Here is a 17,924-nt window from a genome sequence, read left to right as displayed (position 1 = left end):
CCTCCGACATCAGACTGCATTTGGCTGGTGTTCGGCAAGATGGAATTGAGTTGAAAAGGTCATAGGGTGACTTTTAAGAAACTCAAAAGTCCCTTGCACCTTAAGGAATATTATACGTAAAAGAAAAAACAAATTAATCCAGCTTGTGCCACGCTTCTTGGCTACGTGTGTTCAATTGGGAGTCAAGTGATAGATTAAAGCTCAGTTTCTTTATGGGAGTTTTATTCTGATTGGCTTTGGCCTCCGGGTGATTTTATTTACGGTGTGGGTACATCGTCCTTGGTAATATCCTAAAACAAGGCACGTGAATTCATGTTTTGCGGCTGTTTTTCTCAGCGCTCGTTCTCTGTAAGGGTGACAACATTCAACTGGCAGAAGCCGTGGATGTGCATGCTCAGGCTTACGAAGCCTTTAAGCTGCCAGAATAAAAAAAAGAAAATAGGCCCACAGACAAAGCAATAAGCACCAAAGTGGAACAATAGCAGTAGGAAAAATATTAGCAGAAGACAGGACAGTGAGGAATGCTTACCCACTAGCAAGCAAGCCTTTTTAAAGGACAATCAAAAGAAAATTTAAAAAGGCAATGAGTGGGCTGTAAGCCCACAGAGTGATTACAGCATGTTCCTAAGATACTGCGCATGTGCTGCCTAGGCTCGACCAAAAAAGGTAGGGGATCTAACCAAGTTAGGCTGTATGCAAATGAAATCATGGCATGTGACATCACAGTGCATGACATCGCATAAGGCATCATAGGAAAACGCATCGCAACCCATGACCTCACAAAAGTGACATCAGATCTCAACACTTCACATATATGTTTGCCAGGTCTATCATGAGTACATTCAAGTGCAGTACAATATTTAACAAACTAGATTTTGCAACAGGCTTGTGCCAAAAAAGTGTTGGAACCCTGACGCAAAATCTGGGCCTCAACTTAAACTTTTCTTTTTTAAAACCCTGCCACAAAGAAATTGGCTACAAGGAGGAACGTGTCAGTAAACCTTTTCAGCTTAAATGGTTAGAGACTGAATTTAAAAATATCTTGTGGGGTTAAGGCACTTGCTGCAGAGAAATTTGTGTGCTCAGCAAACCTAAAGGAATAATAATAATGGTAAAATATCTAATTGTTGGAGAGGTCTGTGTTTTGTCCTGTCCCAGTTTTGAATCAAAGTTGAATAGAGGGTTACTATGTCTCCTGCAAAGCACATTAAGTAACATGACAGACTTTTAATGTTATGTAAATGGGTAAGTGGACACACAAGCTTTACTTTCTATTCTAGCACCCAGAACACCTCGGGGTAGTTTCCCTTCCTGATACTTGATGTAAAGCACACTGTCCCCCTAGGACTGAAAGGCGCTATATATAAACAATATGACACTAAAATGTTCGACAACAGAAAATCTTTTACGTGGACGTTTTCTGCATTTTCTCCAAAAGGTTAAATAATATTTGTCAATAGATTAACTAATCCACCCCAGTCTTTTGGCGTCCACTTAGTAGTTCTCCCTTCTCAGGTTGATTTACATCTGCACTCTTTTATTTATAGCGCTAGTTCCAAAATTCCAAAAATCAGCGATAGCGAGCGCTGTATGAGAAACTGAATTAGAACCAGCTAAAGCAAAGTTCTGATCTGGGTTGTAAACGTCTACTCCAGCTGAGAAAACTGCTGCTTTATGGTTGGTGTTTACTGCTAGGCTCCCACCTGCACTGCACAATAAATACACCCAGTGGCAGCTCGCGAGGGAGTGCTGCGGGGCGGTGGGGCGGGGAAGGGGGAGGGGCAGGTTGGGGGGGTAGTAGAGTCCGACATACGACAGACAGGAGTAAGGTACGTAATTAAATAAATAAAACAATTTACCTTGCGCGCGCTGCATCTCCAACTCGGCGATACAGCGCGCGCAAGGTAAATTGTTTTATTTATTTAGGTACTTAACTTACTCCTGTCTGTTGTATTTCAAACACTACTAACCCCCACTCTGCCCCTCCTCCGCCCCACCCCACCACCCTGCAGCACTCCCTTGCCGAACCGCCACTGAATACACCACCAGAGTACACAAACTTTTTTATTTTATACAAACGTTACAATGATAATAAAGACAAAAAGAGGGCGGCTGAGTAGCTCGGAACAGTACAGTTACTTTGTTTCATGAATTCAAAAGTGTAAAATCGCATCACATAAAACTTGTCCTGCCATCAGTCCTGTAACACGCTTGTATAACCGAACATTGTAAACATACAGTATATTTAGAGCAAGGAGGTGCTCTATTCGGTGTTTTGGAACAAGAATGCTTATCAAGGGGTCTCTGGTGACATGATACCATGAGGTCAATTACTGAACATGTCACCAGAACCTCAATACAGCTTTCTTCGACCATGACACACACCACCAATCAGCACTTTTATATTACATATTTTAAGCACAGTTATCTTGTAAAATAGCTTTATATAGCTTTTATTGAGGTATGAAATATCTATTAAAATCGGTGGGTTAGGAACCTGACATTATTTTTTTTTTGTAGGGAAAAATAGAAAAATGTTAAATTATGTTTTATCAAATGCATGGATATATTAGCAAAGAAGCTTTGCACTTCTCTGAAGTATTGATCGGCTTTGTAGCTGCTCTCTGCATTGCTCTACTAACAAAGGGTCATTCATGGAGGGAATGCTGATTAAAGCACTATTTAAATGTGTTGTGATGCTCACATGCTAGCCTTCGAGAAGGAAATCCGACCAAAAAACTTGAGTGCAGTACGTTAAACATGGGTGTCATTTGGAGGTAGTCAGGGGTCACAGCTGTGACCTCTAGCCTGCTCCCTGCTATTCCTGGTGCTTCCTTTCTGACCCCTGGCCTCAGTGGAGGCAAAGGTTTTGCCCCCTCTCATCAGAACACTCCTGGACCTGGCAAAGTTCCGAAGAAGGACTGCCCTACTGTCTGAAGAAGGAAGACTGGACCTGCATTCCTTGAACACAGGACCCCAGAAGTGACTCATAGGATCAGTTGGCTGACCTCCTGTTTGAGACACAGAAACAAAACAAGCTTCTAGAGGCCTCCCCTGCATTCTAACTGATCAGATCCAATTGGCCCTGTCATGGTCCCCTCTACTGGCATCTGTGAGAGTGAGTCCTAACCCCCAATGTCCTCAAGGTCCAAAACATGTTGCTAGAGTCGGAGTGTACCCCTCCCAGTTCAACTGAAGGTTTGACTGGACCCGTCACAGTACGATGCGGGAGGACGCAAGGTCCTCGCATCCCAGTACCTCACAGCTCCTGGTCGATTACTTCACTGGATCCGACACAGAATGTCACAGGACTAAGCAAGGGACTTGCATCACAGCAACTTACAGCTCCTGATCAGCATCTCAGTGGACCAGAGGCAGTGCACCATAAAGCCTCGCATCTCAACATCGTGCTGTCCCTGCACCAAGAACACAAGGTACTACTCCTAGCGAGCCACACCTGGTCATGTACCCGACCAATGCGCCACCGTGGTCAGCCTGAATTTGTGACATAGTCCTTCCCTGTGTAACCAGGTACCCGCAGTTGTCTTTTCGCACATTTTGCCACTATTTTTACCTTAAAATTCAAAAACTCATAACTCTGGTTCTGCTGATTGGACTTTTGACATTTTGTTGTCATTTTAATTATGAAACTATTCTTTATATTTCTGAATTTGTTGGGATTTTTCTTATGTTTATTTAGTGACTTTGGTGGTTCACCCTGGCAATAATTGTGATTGTTCTTTAAAGTGGGTTCTCACCCCCTTCAATAAATCGATTTCTACACCTGTCCTCCCCGAAACACTGGTTAATCACTATCCCGAAAACAATAAAATATGTCTTACCTTCTACTTCTCTCAGAGTATTGTGATTTTAGCAGCCATTTCAAACCTTTATGATCCTCACTCATTTAAAGATAGCTTAGGTTTCTGATTAAAGAAGACTAGTCTGGTCAGCAATTCCTCTTCTCCTAACACCCCCCCACTACATCAGGACTAATATGCTCTTGTAAAGTTGCCCATTGTTTTAAACAAATGCACTAGTGACCTGAAGGACCTGCTTTGAAGCTGATAAGCAATACCAAGTCCTCTAAAACAGCCCAGGAAAAGACATGCCCAATGAAGAAATGTGTGTGTGACCTGGAGGTGAGGAGTGAGATCCGGCTCGGAAAACTGAATTTTATCCCTCCAAAAGTTCTACAATGAAGACCCCTGAGGCTTTTTTAAATTGAAAAAATGACCAATGAGTTGATTTATAATAACTCTTACCATTTAATTGTCAAGAAGCAACTTGGTTTGTAATGAGCACTACCTAAATGGTTGATATTATGTTACTTTTCGACATCAAGCAAAGGATGGATCGAACAGATTTTTGTGGTACTGACCGTGGGCTATCCCCAGCTGGATCAGCAATAGTTCCTTGCTTTTAATATTTTATAATTATTTTGTGGCCAGTATTTGCTCTCCCTAGTATTAATGTGCAGCGCAAATCTTCCGTGCCCAATCAATGGGTGCTGCTCCAGTCTGCCCTTCCTTATGAGGTCTACATTCAAATCCATTATGTAGTGAATGATGCAATGTGTGCTAATCTGCACCTTTTAGACAGACATTAGACTTGCATTTAACGGATTGCTCATTCAGCGGGCTTACAAGCAAAACATGCATTGGCAAAGTCAAAAGTTATTGCCTATGCTAGAGCTATTGGCTTTTGCAATGTGTTTCGGCAATGTGTTTTAGCCATATTTTACACAAGTGAAGCTGCTGTCCAGTATGCTTAAATGTTAGTTGCTGGAGTGTGGTGGGGTAGGGTAGAGTGGGATCCATTGGGGTAGAGTGGAATGTAGTAGATTGGGGTTGAGTGTATTGGGGTAGATTGGCATATAGTGGATTGGGGTTAGAGTGGGGCAGAATGGAGTCAGGTTATTGGAGTAGATTGGAGTGGCCAGTTGGGTAGATTAGCATGGTAGATTGTAGTAGGGTACATTGGGGTGGAGTGGAACAGATTGAGGTGGACTGGGGCAGATTGGAGTGGAGTATATTGTGGCAGATTAGAGTGGGGTAGATTGCAGTGAGGTAGATAGGAGTGGGGCAGATTGGGGTAGTTTGGGGTCAAGTGGAGTGTGATATATTGGGCTAGATTGGAGTGGAGTTGATTGGGGAAAAGTGGAGTGAGTTGTATTAGGGTAGACTGAGTGAAGTCAGGTAGATTGGATTGGAGTGGAGGAGATTGGGGGAGTAGAGTAGATTGGAGTGGTGTTAGGTAGATTGGGATGGGGAGGTGGTAGACTGGAGTGAGGTGTAGTTGGGTAGAATGGGGTAGAGCAGGGTAGGTTGGGTTAGAGTGGGGTAGATTGGGGTGCAGTGGTTTGGAATGGAGTTGATTGGGGTAGGTTGGAGTGGGGTAGATTGGAGAGGGGGAGTGGGGTAGATTGAATTAGATAGATTAGGGTGGGTGGAGTAGATTGGGGGGGTGGGACTGGATTGGCCTAGATTGGAGTGGGGTAAATTGGACTGGAGCAGATTGGATGGGGTAGATTGGCATGCAGTGGAGTGGGGGATGGGGTAGAATGTAGTGGAGTGGAGAAGATTGGATTGTAGTGGAGTGAACTGGGGTAGACTGGAGTGGGCTAAACTGGGTTAAACTGGGGGGTCCCAAAGGACCATAAAAGCATTACTAAAAAAATCTTCTTTGGATTCCACGGATTTGGCAAAAAACAAAAGTGCGGGCTACCATGCTTTGTTTATTATCGCCCCCTGGGTGGGCCAGGGTCATTGTTTTAATAAGGGACAGTCCCCCACTTCCTATGGCTTATTCTTGCCCCAGGGACCACCACCTCCCTGGGGCATCTTAAAATATTATTTAAGACCTCCCCCACTGTCCCGAGGACCACCACCTCCCCGGGGCTTATTTCTTTTTAAACAGGGGGCCTCTCATCACCTCCCTGGGTCTTTCTTGTAAATTATTGCAGGGGGCGCAATGACCCACCCCTGCAGCCCCTAGGGCTACCACCTATCCGAGGCTCTAATTACAAATTTTAAGTGGCTCAGCTAACTTAAACGGCTGAATTTAACTGATTTTGTACCAGTAAAACCTTATCCTAACTATAACATACCTGTAACCTTTGTTTTTCCTCCAATGAGAATATATATATATATATATATTATCTACTGGCGGTCGACAGTAGATAGTTATAGTTAGGACCTATTTTCCATAGATAGATAGATAGAAAATATTTATTCGGTTTTTCAAACAGAAAGAACCATAAAAGCACATTGACAAATAAAAACTTGATGTACATAAATAAAAAACCCAAGTGTTAAGTATGTATTATTAACAACAGACACAATTAAATATGTATCATGATAGCAGCAATTCTAGACACTTAACTCGCCCTAGTGTTTCTGAGTTTTAAGGCAGATTTTAAAAAACCCATCAAAAATAAAGTACTTTCGGGGTTTAACATTTGTAAATAACAAAGGGCTGGTCTAACCTGGGTAAAGTTCTGTTTTTTTAAAAGAGGCTTTAGATAGAACCTCCGGGGTAAATCGTAAAAGGGGCAAATAAATAAAAAGTGCACCAAATTCTGCGGAGACACATTGTCGCAGCCGCAGTTTGGCAGCACTTGACCACGATGACAACCCCGTGGAACAGTTAAAAGAAGATGAAAATAATCCAGCCGGAACCTGATTAACAAGTGTCGCTCGAAGCCGGACAAGGGCCAAGATAAATGAGGCTCCATTAAAGGTGTAGTTTTCAACATGACCTGTTTTTGAACACTCCGTTTAAATAATTCCGCCTGTTCGTGATTCATTTGTCGAGCTAAGGAAAAGGATTTCCTCACAGACGCTACATCAGCAGATGTGATCGACTCAGGGTTAAAAAAAAGTTCTGAGCGCCCCACGGCAGAAAAACAGTCCTTCAGATATTTTAGCCAAGGGATTTTAAGCATATTATCCCTAGATATTGCTTCTCTTAGGAGTAGGTGGTTTAAAATCAATTCTTTATTAAGCCAACATTTTAACCAAAAAGTTAGTGGCCGTAGTGCTAAAGTGTCACTAATAAAAGGTGTACCGGTTTCTTCGTGCACTATTTGGTTAGGAGTCCCCTTTGGAACCCCCAACAATTGTTTCAGGAAAATGTTTTCTGCCACCACGATATCATTAACTGCCGCATGCCCCCAAAGTTCACTGCCGTAACTCTCTATTGCCACACTCTTTGCCTGATAGATCTTTAATAGTGCAGTAATAGGACGTTTACCCATTTTCCTGGCGAAATTAAATATTGCAGCGTTAACCCGAGTTATCTCCCCCCTTTTTCTTTGGAGTAGTGGTCCCCATTTCAACTCATCATCGAATATACTCCCAAATAAGAGAATGTTCTTGTTGTGGGGACCTTTTCTTCGTTGACCCTAAATAGGTACGGTTTCTTAGGGCGCTGCCCCACCTGCATTATAAAGGATTTGGTGTTGTTAATCGATAGGTCACGAGCATCCATGAAACTATGAAAGGCATTTAATAGGGTTTGGAGACCTCTTGCGGTCCTAGCCATGAGGACGGCATCGTCCGCGCATAATAATACAGGCAAACCCTTACGGCCGACATAGGGGTAATCGGTACCAGTATTTAATAAGAACTCCTCCAAACTGTTAATATATAAATTAAAAAGAAAGGGGGTCAAAATGCAGCCCTGCCTAACACCCCTGTGAACACTAAAATCCCTTGACACCCTTAGATCCTGTGAATACCTCACGTTGGCCTTGGCATCCTGATGCAGGTCCCTCAGAATGTTAACCAAATTAGGCTCCGCCCCCATGGCTCCCATGGCCTCCCAGAGCTTCCCCCGGTTGACACAGTCAAACGCGGAGGAAAGGTCCATGAACGCCATGTGGATGGTACCTTGCCGAGCCATGGTATATTTCCCTAGTACCATGTACAGGTTGAGGCATTGCGCTATTGTTGAATGGCTGGGCCGGAACCCATATTGGATTCTGGAGATGATCCCGCGCTCATTGGCCCAGGCTGTTAGCCTGTTCAGGATTACTCCACCCACTACCTTGACTGGAATCAATGAGCGAAATCGGCCTGTAACAGGTAGTTCTATTACGGTCACCTTTCTTAAATACTGGTACTATCGTGGATGTCCCCCAGGACCTAGGGCAGCCAGGTTCTGCAGCTGCGTTAAGCCCGGCGGTGAGAACTGGCGCCCAAAGGGATACTTTGGATTTAAATAAATCCGGGGGCATTCCATCTGGGCCAGGCGCTTTATTACTTGTTAACCCCAAGATGCCTTTCTCAACCTCGATGATTGTAAAATGTGGTAGAGATAAACTTTGACCACGTCTGTCCACCTCTATCTGGGGGGTATTACTGTTGAAGATGAAACTAAAGTGGGATACCCACTCATCTTCAGTGATATTGGTGCCAACTGAATTGTCCCCCACATATCAAACATAGGTTTGTTAATAATATCCCAAAATCTTCCGCTGTTACAAAGGGTATTCGGATCTAACAGTTCTTGCCAAATTTTGTTTTTTATATCTGCCTTGCGCTTTGCCAAGGCCGTTTTGTAGGACAAGCGTAATGACCTAATCAATGTAGGATCCCTGGGGCTAATCTTCAAAGCCGTCTTTAACTCTCGACCTGCTTTTGAGCATGAATGGTCGAACCATCTGGGGTCCCTACAAGGAGGGCCCGACGTTGGGACAGTTAGCATTTCACCTACTTTTAAAACGATCCCGTTGAATCCTGAGAGGATATCTGAGGGAAGGGATATAGGAGACACACAAGATGATCTCTCGGGAGCACAGGTTTTGTGGATCTTCTCATATAATTGAGCCAAATTCACCTTAGACCATTTTAGGCGACGCCTTCCGGCCGTGCATTTCAGAACACCACAAGTTGGCATCTTTTCCCGTAGATTTAAAAGGTTGCCAACCATTGAGATACATACAGGGTTATGATCACTATATGCGTTTTCCTGGATTTTAAAGCCTGAAATAGTTGATTGTAGGCCATTAGAGAGAAGGATATGATCAATAAAGGACCCCCCGAATGCCCTTTAAATGTGGGGATGGGCTGATAACTGCAAACATCAACCAAGGACATGGCTGAAATTAAATCAAATTCATTTAATAATTGATTCAGCATGTCTCCCCGGCCAGAGTGTTCAAAATGAAGACCCCTCATCCTGTGGCAACCCAAAGTTCCCATTGCAGTGTTCAAAGGGTTCCCACAAGGGTGCACATTAAAGTCCCCCAAGATGAGGATCTGATGGGACAGACTTTCGCAGAGAATCCGAATGAAATCACCCAAATCAACAATCCTACATTCCCCTCTTGGACTTACAGCATTGTAAAAGTTAATCAGGGTCACCGTTTTATTCGCTCTTTTAATAGGAAATCCGCAACATTCTATTGGGAATATCTTTGGCACCGGTTGATGAATCTTCGCGAAATTTTCCAAACTTTTGGCCAGCTCCGCTCCGCTCCGCTCCTACCCAGAAAGTTTTGCGGTGATCCGTCAAGCGGGGACCGAGAAAAAAGGGGGGTCCCAAAACGCGTTTTCCCCATGCAATTTCCCATAGGATCTGTTGTCGCAGCTACAGCCCGAACCGCTGAACGGAATGACACCAAATTTGGCAAAGAGGTAGTCCTCAGTTCGGACTCGTGCCTTTTGCATATATGGTGTGAATCTGTTCAGTAGTTCCTGAGAAAATTAGGGTAAAAAAGTTAGTGATATCTATGGCCAGGGAGGATCCGCGGACCCTAACCGCACCGTAAGCGCACCCTCCCCGAACCGAGCGCGCACCTTCCCGATCGCACGCTGAATGCTAATTGGCTGTCGAGTGTCCCTCTACATTCGAAACCAGGAACTGTTGGCGGCCATTTTCTGCCTCGGTAGAAGCGAGGCAGAAGATGGAAGGGGAATATGTGTGTAAAACATATAAAGGAGGCAGAGTGAAAATACTCTGACCCTCTAGAGGTGCTTAGGGGGTCCCAGAAGTACCCCCTGGGGCCCCCTTTTTAGAAAAAAAAAAAACACGGGGAAATGCGCGCACGGTGCGCGCATCCTGTCGCGTTGGATGCACGGATTCTCTTGCGGTGGGTGCGCGGATCCACGGCAACGTTTTTTGAAAAACGACAAGAAATCATTGGTTGTATGACAACTTCCTACACTGAAAGGTAGGGTGTATATTTCTGTTTTTTAAAGGTATGATTGTTATTGGTTAACAAAAACAGATTGTAAGGAACATTATATATGATAAGCTGATATGTTGAAAAGTCAAGCACACTTCCTGTCTTGTGTAGGAACATTGTGTGCTGAACTTGTGACCTGTGAGCTCAGTGCAGTGTTCCATGACCTGTTTCTATGGTAACAGGCAGAAGGCAGATTGTGGGAAGGGTTGAAATGTATTTCAGTTGGAAAGGGTTGAAATGTTTAACCAATAGAAATGTGTGTTTGCTTTTGAGTTTATGTGCGAAGGATTGTGATTTGATGTTTACATGTATATGTGTGGAAAATGAAAGGGAAACTTTTTCATTCTTTTCTTTTGCTGAGAGGTGCACAGTGCAGAGATTATGTAAAAGAAAATATGGTGAGTGATTGATATACTTCTTAATCTACAAAAGAACTTGAAAGAGGAGTTATTTAATTGTGAGGGGATGTATGTAGACTATTTTGATTTTAATCAGACTAATGTATTTTTCCTGCTAAAGTGTAGGGAGTACTTTTTTTCTCTACAATGTGTGTGCATGTAGAAACCATTCTGTGATGAGCATTTGTGTTTTTCATGTGTTTGTAAACAGATAACTGTGCAGTTTTTATATTTTGGTAGAATTAGAAACCAGTCATTGTTTATGAATTTATGAAATGAGTTATGTTATGTTTCTATACTAAAATGTAGTACTACTTCTAGATGAATAAATGTGTTTTGGTATAGTGCAAGGGATAGTGTTGTTTGTCTAGAATCACACAGTGAGTCTGTGTGCATTTGGGAACCACTGTGAGAGAAGCATTTGGTAACATCATGTATTTGCTGACAGATAACTGTTTTAACTTGTCATGTTGTGACGTTTTAGTAGCATTAGAAGACAGTTATGGCTTATGATTTGATGAAATGAGTCAGGCTTTGACAGAAAAGTGCAGTCCTGAAATATGTAGATTGTGTGCAGTTCCCTTACCAGTTGCACTGTAGTGAATGAGTTTTAGTAAACTCCTAGGGATAGTGGTGCATGTCTAGAATCACAGTGTGAGTTAGTGTGTATTTGGGATCAGTGTGAGAGAAGCATTTGGTGATATCATGTATTTGCTTACAGATAACTTTTTTTAAACCTGTCATGTTGTGAAGTTTTAGTAGCATTAGAATCCAGTCTTTGCTTATGCGTTGATGAAATAAGTCATGCTTTCACACTGATGTGCTATACTTAAATATGTAGATTGTGTTCAGTACCATTAACTCTTCCAGACTAGTGAATGAGTTTTGGTAAACTCCTAGGATAGTGTTGATTGTCTAAAATCACACTGTGAGTCTGTGTGCATTTGGGTAAGGATTGTGAGTTAAGCATTTGGTAACATCGTGTATTTACTGACAGATAACTGTTTTAAAACCTGTCCTGTTGTCAAGTTTTAGTAGCATTAGAATCCAGTCTTTGCTTATGCGTAGATTAAATGAGTCATGCTTTCACACTGATGTGCTATACTTAAATATGTAGATTGTGTTCAGTACCATTAACTCTTCCAGACTAGTGAATGAGTTTTGGTAAACTCCTAGGATAGTGCTGATTGTCTAAAATCACACTGTGAGTCTGTGTGCATTTGGGTAAGGATTGTGAGTTAAGCATTTGGTAACATCGTGTATTTACTGACAGATAACTGTTTTAAAACCTGTCATGTTGTCAAGTTTTAGTAGCATTAGAAGCCAGTCTTTGCTTATGCGTTGATTAAATTAGTCAGGCATTGACATTAAAGTGCAGTCATGAAATATGTAGATTGTGTGCAGTTCCTTTACCACTTCCACTGTAGTGAATGAGTTTTGGTAAACTCCTAGGGATAGTGTTGTTTGTCTAGAATCACACTGTGAGTCTGTGTGCATTTGGGAACCACTGTGAGAGAAGTGTTTGGTAACATCGTGTATTTGCTGACAGATAAGTGTTGTAAAACATGTCATGTTGTCAAATTTTAGTAGCATTAGAAGACAGTTATTGCTTATGCTTTCATTATATGAGTCAGGGATTGACAGTAAATTGCAGTTGTGAAATATGTAGATTGTGTGCAGTTCCCTTACCACTTGCACTGTAGTGAATGAGTTTTGGTAAACTCATAGGGATAGTGGTGCTTGTCTAGAATCACACTGTGAGTTAGTGTTTATTTGGGATCACTGTGAGAGAAGCATTTGGTAACATCATGTATTTGCTGACAGATAACTGTTTTAAAACCTGTCATGTTGTGAAGTTTGAGTAGGATTAGAATCCAGTCTTTGCTTATGCGTTGATTAAATGAGTCATGCTTTGACACTGATGTGGTGTACTTAAATATGTAGATTGTGTGCAGTACCATTAACTCTTCCAGAGTAGTGAATGAGTTTTGGTAAACTCCTAGGATAGTGTTGCTTGTCTAAAATCACACTGTGAGTCTGTGTGCATTTGGGTAAGGATTGTGAGAGAAGCATTTGGTAACATCGTGTATTTGCTGACATATACCTGTTTTAAAACCGGTCATGTTGTGACGTTTTAGTAGCATTAGAAGCCAGTCTTTGCTTATGCTTTGATTATATGAGTCAGGCTTTGACATAACAGTGCAGTCCTGAAATATGAAGATTGTGTGCAGTTCGCTTACCACTTCACAGTAGTGAATGAGTTTTGGTAAACACCTAGGTATAGTGGTTGTTGTCTAGAATTACACTGTGAGTCTGTGTGCATTTGAGAACCACTGTGAGAGAAGCATTTGGTAAGATCGTGTATTTGCTGAGAGATAACTAATTTAAAACTTCTCATGTTGTCAAGTTTTAGTAGCATTAGAAGCTAGTCTTTGCTTATGCATTGATAAAATGAGTCAGGGTTTGACACTAAGGTGCAGTACCATGTACTATTCTGTTCACTGTGGCAGAACTGAAAATTTAAAAGTTTTACCTAAGCACTGTCCTAGAAGTAGTCTGATTATTTAGTCAGTTTCTAAGTACCAAATAGACTGCTTCAAATGTCTATACAGTATGCATGTAGTGTTTTAACATACTATACACTTGTCTTTTACACCTTCAATTCCCTAGTCAGTATCCATACACTTCCAGGAAACATCCTGTCACTTCCTTTGCAGTCCTCTAGAGACCCATTCAACAGCATGTACTAATCCATTCACTGTGCCAAAACCCAAACATTGATAAATTCACCAAGACACTCTCTTTCCAGTACTCTAATGATTCAGTCATTGCCTAAGTATTCATGCACTGAGCCAGGTCTTAGCACATGGACTTCTTCAAACCCCTATCCACTATGCATGCAGTCCTCTAAGCACCTACACACTTGTCTTTCACACTTTCAATTCCCCAGTTAGTATCCGTTCACTTCCAGCAAACACCCTGTCACTCCATTTGCACTCCTCTAGTGACCCATTCAGCATCATGTACTAATCCATTCACTGCGCCAAACCCTAATAAATTCACCCAGGCACTCTCCTTGCAGTACTCTAATCATTCAGTCAGTACCCAAGTACTCATCCAGTGACCAGGCCTTAGTATATGGACTGCTTCAAACCCTTGTCCACTATGCATGCAGTCCTCTAACCACCTGCACAATTGTCTTTCTCACCTTCAATTCCCTAGTCAGTATCCATACACTTCCAGGAAATACCCTGTCACTCCCTTTGCAGTCCTCTAGTGACCCATTCAGCACCATGTACTAATCCATTCACTGTGCTAAAACCCAAACACTTATAAATTCACCAAGATACTATCTTTGCAGTACTCTAATCATTCAGTCAGTGCCTAAGTATTCATACACTGAGCCAGGCCTTAGCACATGGACTGCTTCAAACCCCTATGCACCATGCATGCAGTCTTCTAACCACCTAGACACTTGTCTTTCACACTTTCAATTTCCTAGTCAGTATCCATACAGTCCAGCACTTGTGACTGCCTTTGCACTCCTCTAGTGACCCATTCAGTACCAAGTACTAATCCATTCCCTGTGCGAAAAGCCTAGCACTTATAAATTCACCTAGGCACTCTCCTTGCTGTACTCTAATCATTTAGTCAGTACCCAAGTAGTCATGCAGTGAGCCAGGCCTTAGCACATGGACTGCTTTAAATGCCTATGCAGTATGGATGCAGTCCTCTAATCACCTACACAGTTGTGTTTCACACCTTCAATTCCCTAGTTAGTATTCATACTCTTCTAGCAAACACCCTGTCACTCACCCAGTGTGTCTCCTTATAGTACTGTAATCATTTAGTCAGTTAGCATGTAGTCTTTTAGTGAGGTAGGCTTTACTGCATGAACTGCTTCAAAGTAGTATGCACTATGCATGTAGTGTTTTAACGATCGTCACACTTGTGGTTCAGGGCTATAGTTTCTTAGTCAGTTTTGATATAAAATGTGTTTGTACAGTAATGGAATAGTATAAATTTGAAAGTTATTAATATACATATATTTATGATTCTTTTTTACAGATACAGAACAGGAGTGTTTCTCATCTGTTTGCACTCTTCTCGTGCAAGATTGTTTGGATGAAGGGTCCTTAGGTGTTTCATCATACTTGCTGTGCCGCACGGGTATTTTTTGTTAGATTCCCCTGTTAACAGAACTCTTTGGCAAATCTTGCGAATGAAGAAGGTGGCATTGGTCTTTGTTTGGAAAAAGTGAAAAATGTCTTCACCACTGAAGAAAAACGTTGTGGGCGTGGTGCCTTCTACAAAAAAAAATCCTCAGATTCGGTAAATTTTTTAAAGCGGCAACATTTACAGTTTTTGTAAGTTAAACTTATAAAATTTTGTTAGCTGTATACATTTTATATATCTGTGATTTGTTTCTTGTAGTATTTTGTTGAGAATACCATGTTGGGTTTTTTTTAACAATCTTTCTGATTTTCCAGGTCTGTCGTCGACATACGTGGTTCCCACAGGAGTGTTCCGCCTTGTTGTTTTGTATTATTGTTGTTACATTTTGTTTATTAATTTATTGTTTATATTTATGTTAATAAAAAAATAAAGTTTGAAAATAGTTTATCGTTTATATATTTATTATTATAAAAAATAAAGTTTGAAAAAAAATTAATAATGTTTTTGTCTTAACTGCTGTGTGACTCTTTCTTGTTCTTATTACTGTTATTTGATGGAGTCAGCCATGGTGTTAAATTTTGGGGCACTTATCGCTGGAATACTGGTGATATCTGCAGTTTGCACCAACTTCTGAATAGTGTGTTAGATTTATCTCAACTTTACTTCCGTTAAAGTGCTGATAATGAAATGGAGAGTAGCCGTTCCTGTGCAAAAAGACACGAGGTGCACCTTTGCGATTTATTCTAAACACTAAAATCCTGTATTGTATTGCACTGATGTATTGGCTGCACTTAAAGTGTACACACAAAATCTATTAAGAAATCTCATTGCATTTATATTGATTGGGGTGCGTCAGGTGCTGGATCTTGACGAGATACACTGCTCAGTTCGTATATTGTTGTGCACATGAAAAAAATCACATCACAACTTTCACACCAATTGCAATGTGATACAGATTCCGGCGATAAGGCACGTTAGCACCAGGGATTTTACACCTGCTTTCTGCTGGTGTTAAGCAGGACAACTATCTGCACCATGAAAGGGAACACAGCCAAGAGCCACACCAGAACACCCACAGGTGCCATAGAGTCAATGAGCATGATACAGGGATACCCATGAGAGCCAGAAGACTCATCTCAACAACTCCAGGACCGCCAATGCCCACCAAACCCACATCTTAGTAAGTGTGTCCCTGTGGTCATTGTCTTAGCATGATAGGCACGAGCCCTGCAACATCACAGTGTGCTGTCACCTCAGCGTTGGCAGTGAGCCTGGATGTGTAGCTACGTACCCATCCTCCTGCATGCACAACTGGCGTGTGCTGGTCTGTCGTTCACAGGTCAGTGCAAAGGGTGTGCCTATCCGGCATTGGGGAACGGGGTGTCTCGGACATGTCCGTGTACAGGAAGTGTGGTAAGTGTGTCTCTGTGTTCTGGTGTGGCCTGTTACAAGAGCATTTGAGATGTCATCAGTGATGTCATCAGTGATGTCACTGACCATGTCATGAGTGATGTAATATGTGATGTCATCAGCAGTGCATTGCGGGGGCGTGAGTTATAGTTGGCTGAACTAACTATAACAGGGGAATTTCTAGGGTTTTGTACGAGGGAAATGTCCAGCTAACTATAACACCCCTGAAACCTATGGTTTTTTCAGTGAATTTCTAAGGTTTTTTAAATGCCAATTCCTAACTATAACGCCCATGAAACCTATGTTTTTTTTTAGTGAATTTCAAAGGTTTTTTAAATGCCAATTCCTAACTATAACGTGCATGAAACCTATGGATTTTTCAGTGAATATATATATATTTATATATATATATATATATATATATATATATGCAACTACTCGAACTCCTCGAACCTCCGCTGCAATACAGCAGCAGCAGCAGCAGCGGCGAACAGAGGAAAACGGACCCCGATTACTGGCAGGAAGATTTTTATTCTGCTCCTTCACTTAGTGACGCGTTTCGGGCACAGCCGGGCCCTTGATCACACACTGGTAACAGTTTGCCAATACAATTTAAATATGCAAGGTGAGTTTACTTCCTGTGTCACATGATCATAGACACAGGCAACAGACTCGTAAAAAGACAGATTTCGTGAAATCACTTGAACAATCGCCATAAATTTCTTAAATACATCGAAAATTGCTGGAATGTGTGTGCAATATTTCTGTATAAATACAAATAAATAAACATCATATAGAATATATATCAATTAGTTCAAATTATAAAATCGAACATGATATAAATGCAAATACATATATAAATATATTTACAAATCAACACTGGAAATGGATAAAACACATTTATAAAAACTGTTAATAAATAGGATAAAAATATCGCTAATAAAACAGTATCAAAATAGTGCCACATAATCCAGATATAAGCCAGCGGAAGTCATACATGTCAGCCTAAATGCTTGTAATGATGTGGTTATGGCCTGATTGTTGTTGTTACATGTCTTGATACATCATCTGAAATAAATATAAAGTGCCACAAACTATGTGCAAATATAACAAACTTTATCCTTTCCTCAAAAATCATCACTTGTTAGAAAAGGATATCAAATATAAGTAAAAACCCCTAAAAAAATCTAAAAAGCCAAAAAATGTGCAAAATGTTCAGAAGCAGCTAAGGTTCTGTAATGGGTATCAGATACAGACAAAAAAACAAACAAAAAAAAACACACATTATTTACTCCTAAAAAAACTATTTTTGTCCCCGAAAAAATAACGGGAAGGAGTAGGTGTCTAATAAATAGAGAGGTGACTAAAAGACAACAGTGCACAAAGTGTAAGATAACAGATCTAAGATTTGGACGTCACAGTAACATAAGGGGAATAACCACACACTTCTATAAGAAATTGTGCATATCTTCTGTTGTATTCAACCCATGTGGTACTTTACTATCCAGTTCTAGAATAATGCGGGATTCTAATTGCCTTAGCTTCTTTTCCTTATTACCACCCCTTCTTAAGGGGGGAATCGCATTGATTACAAAGTACGAGAGGCAGCTCAGATCGTTATTATGTTCTCGTATATATATATATATATATATATATATATATATATATATATATATATATCATACCTACTGGGGGTTGCCAATAGGTAGTTATAGTTAGGATGTGGTTGCCATAGGAAGAGCGTTTGG

Source organism: Triturus cristatus, chromosome 11 (assembly GCF_964204655.1).
Source record: "Triturus cristatus chromosome 11, aTriCri1.1, whole genome shotgun sequence".
NCBI lineage: Eukaryota > Metazoa > Chordata > Amphibia > Caudata > Salamandridae > Triturus > Triturus cristatus.
Note: the sequence above shows the minus strand (reverse complement) of the source record.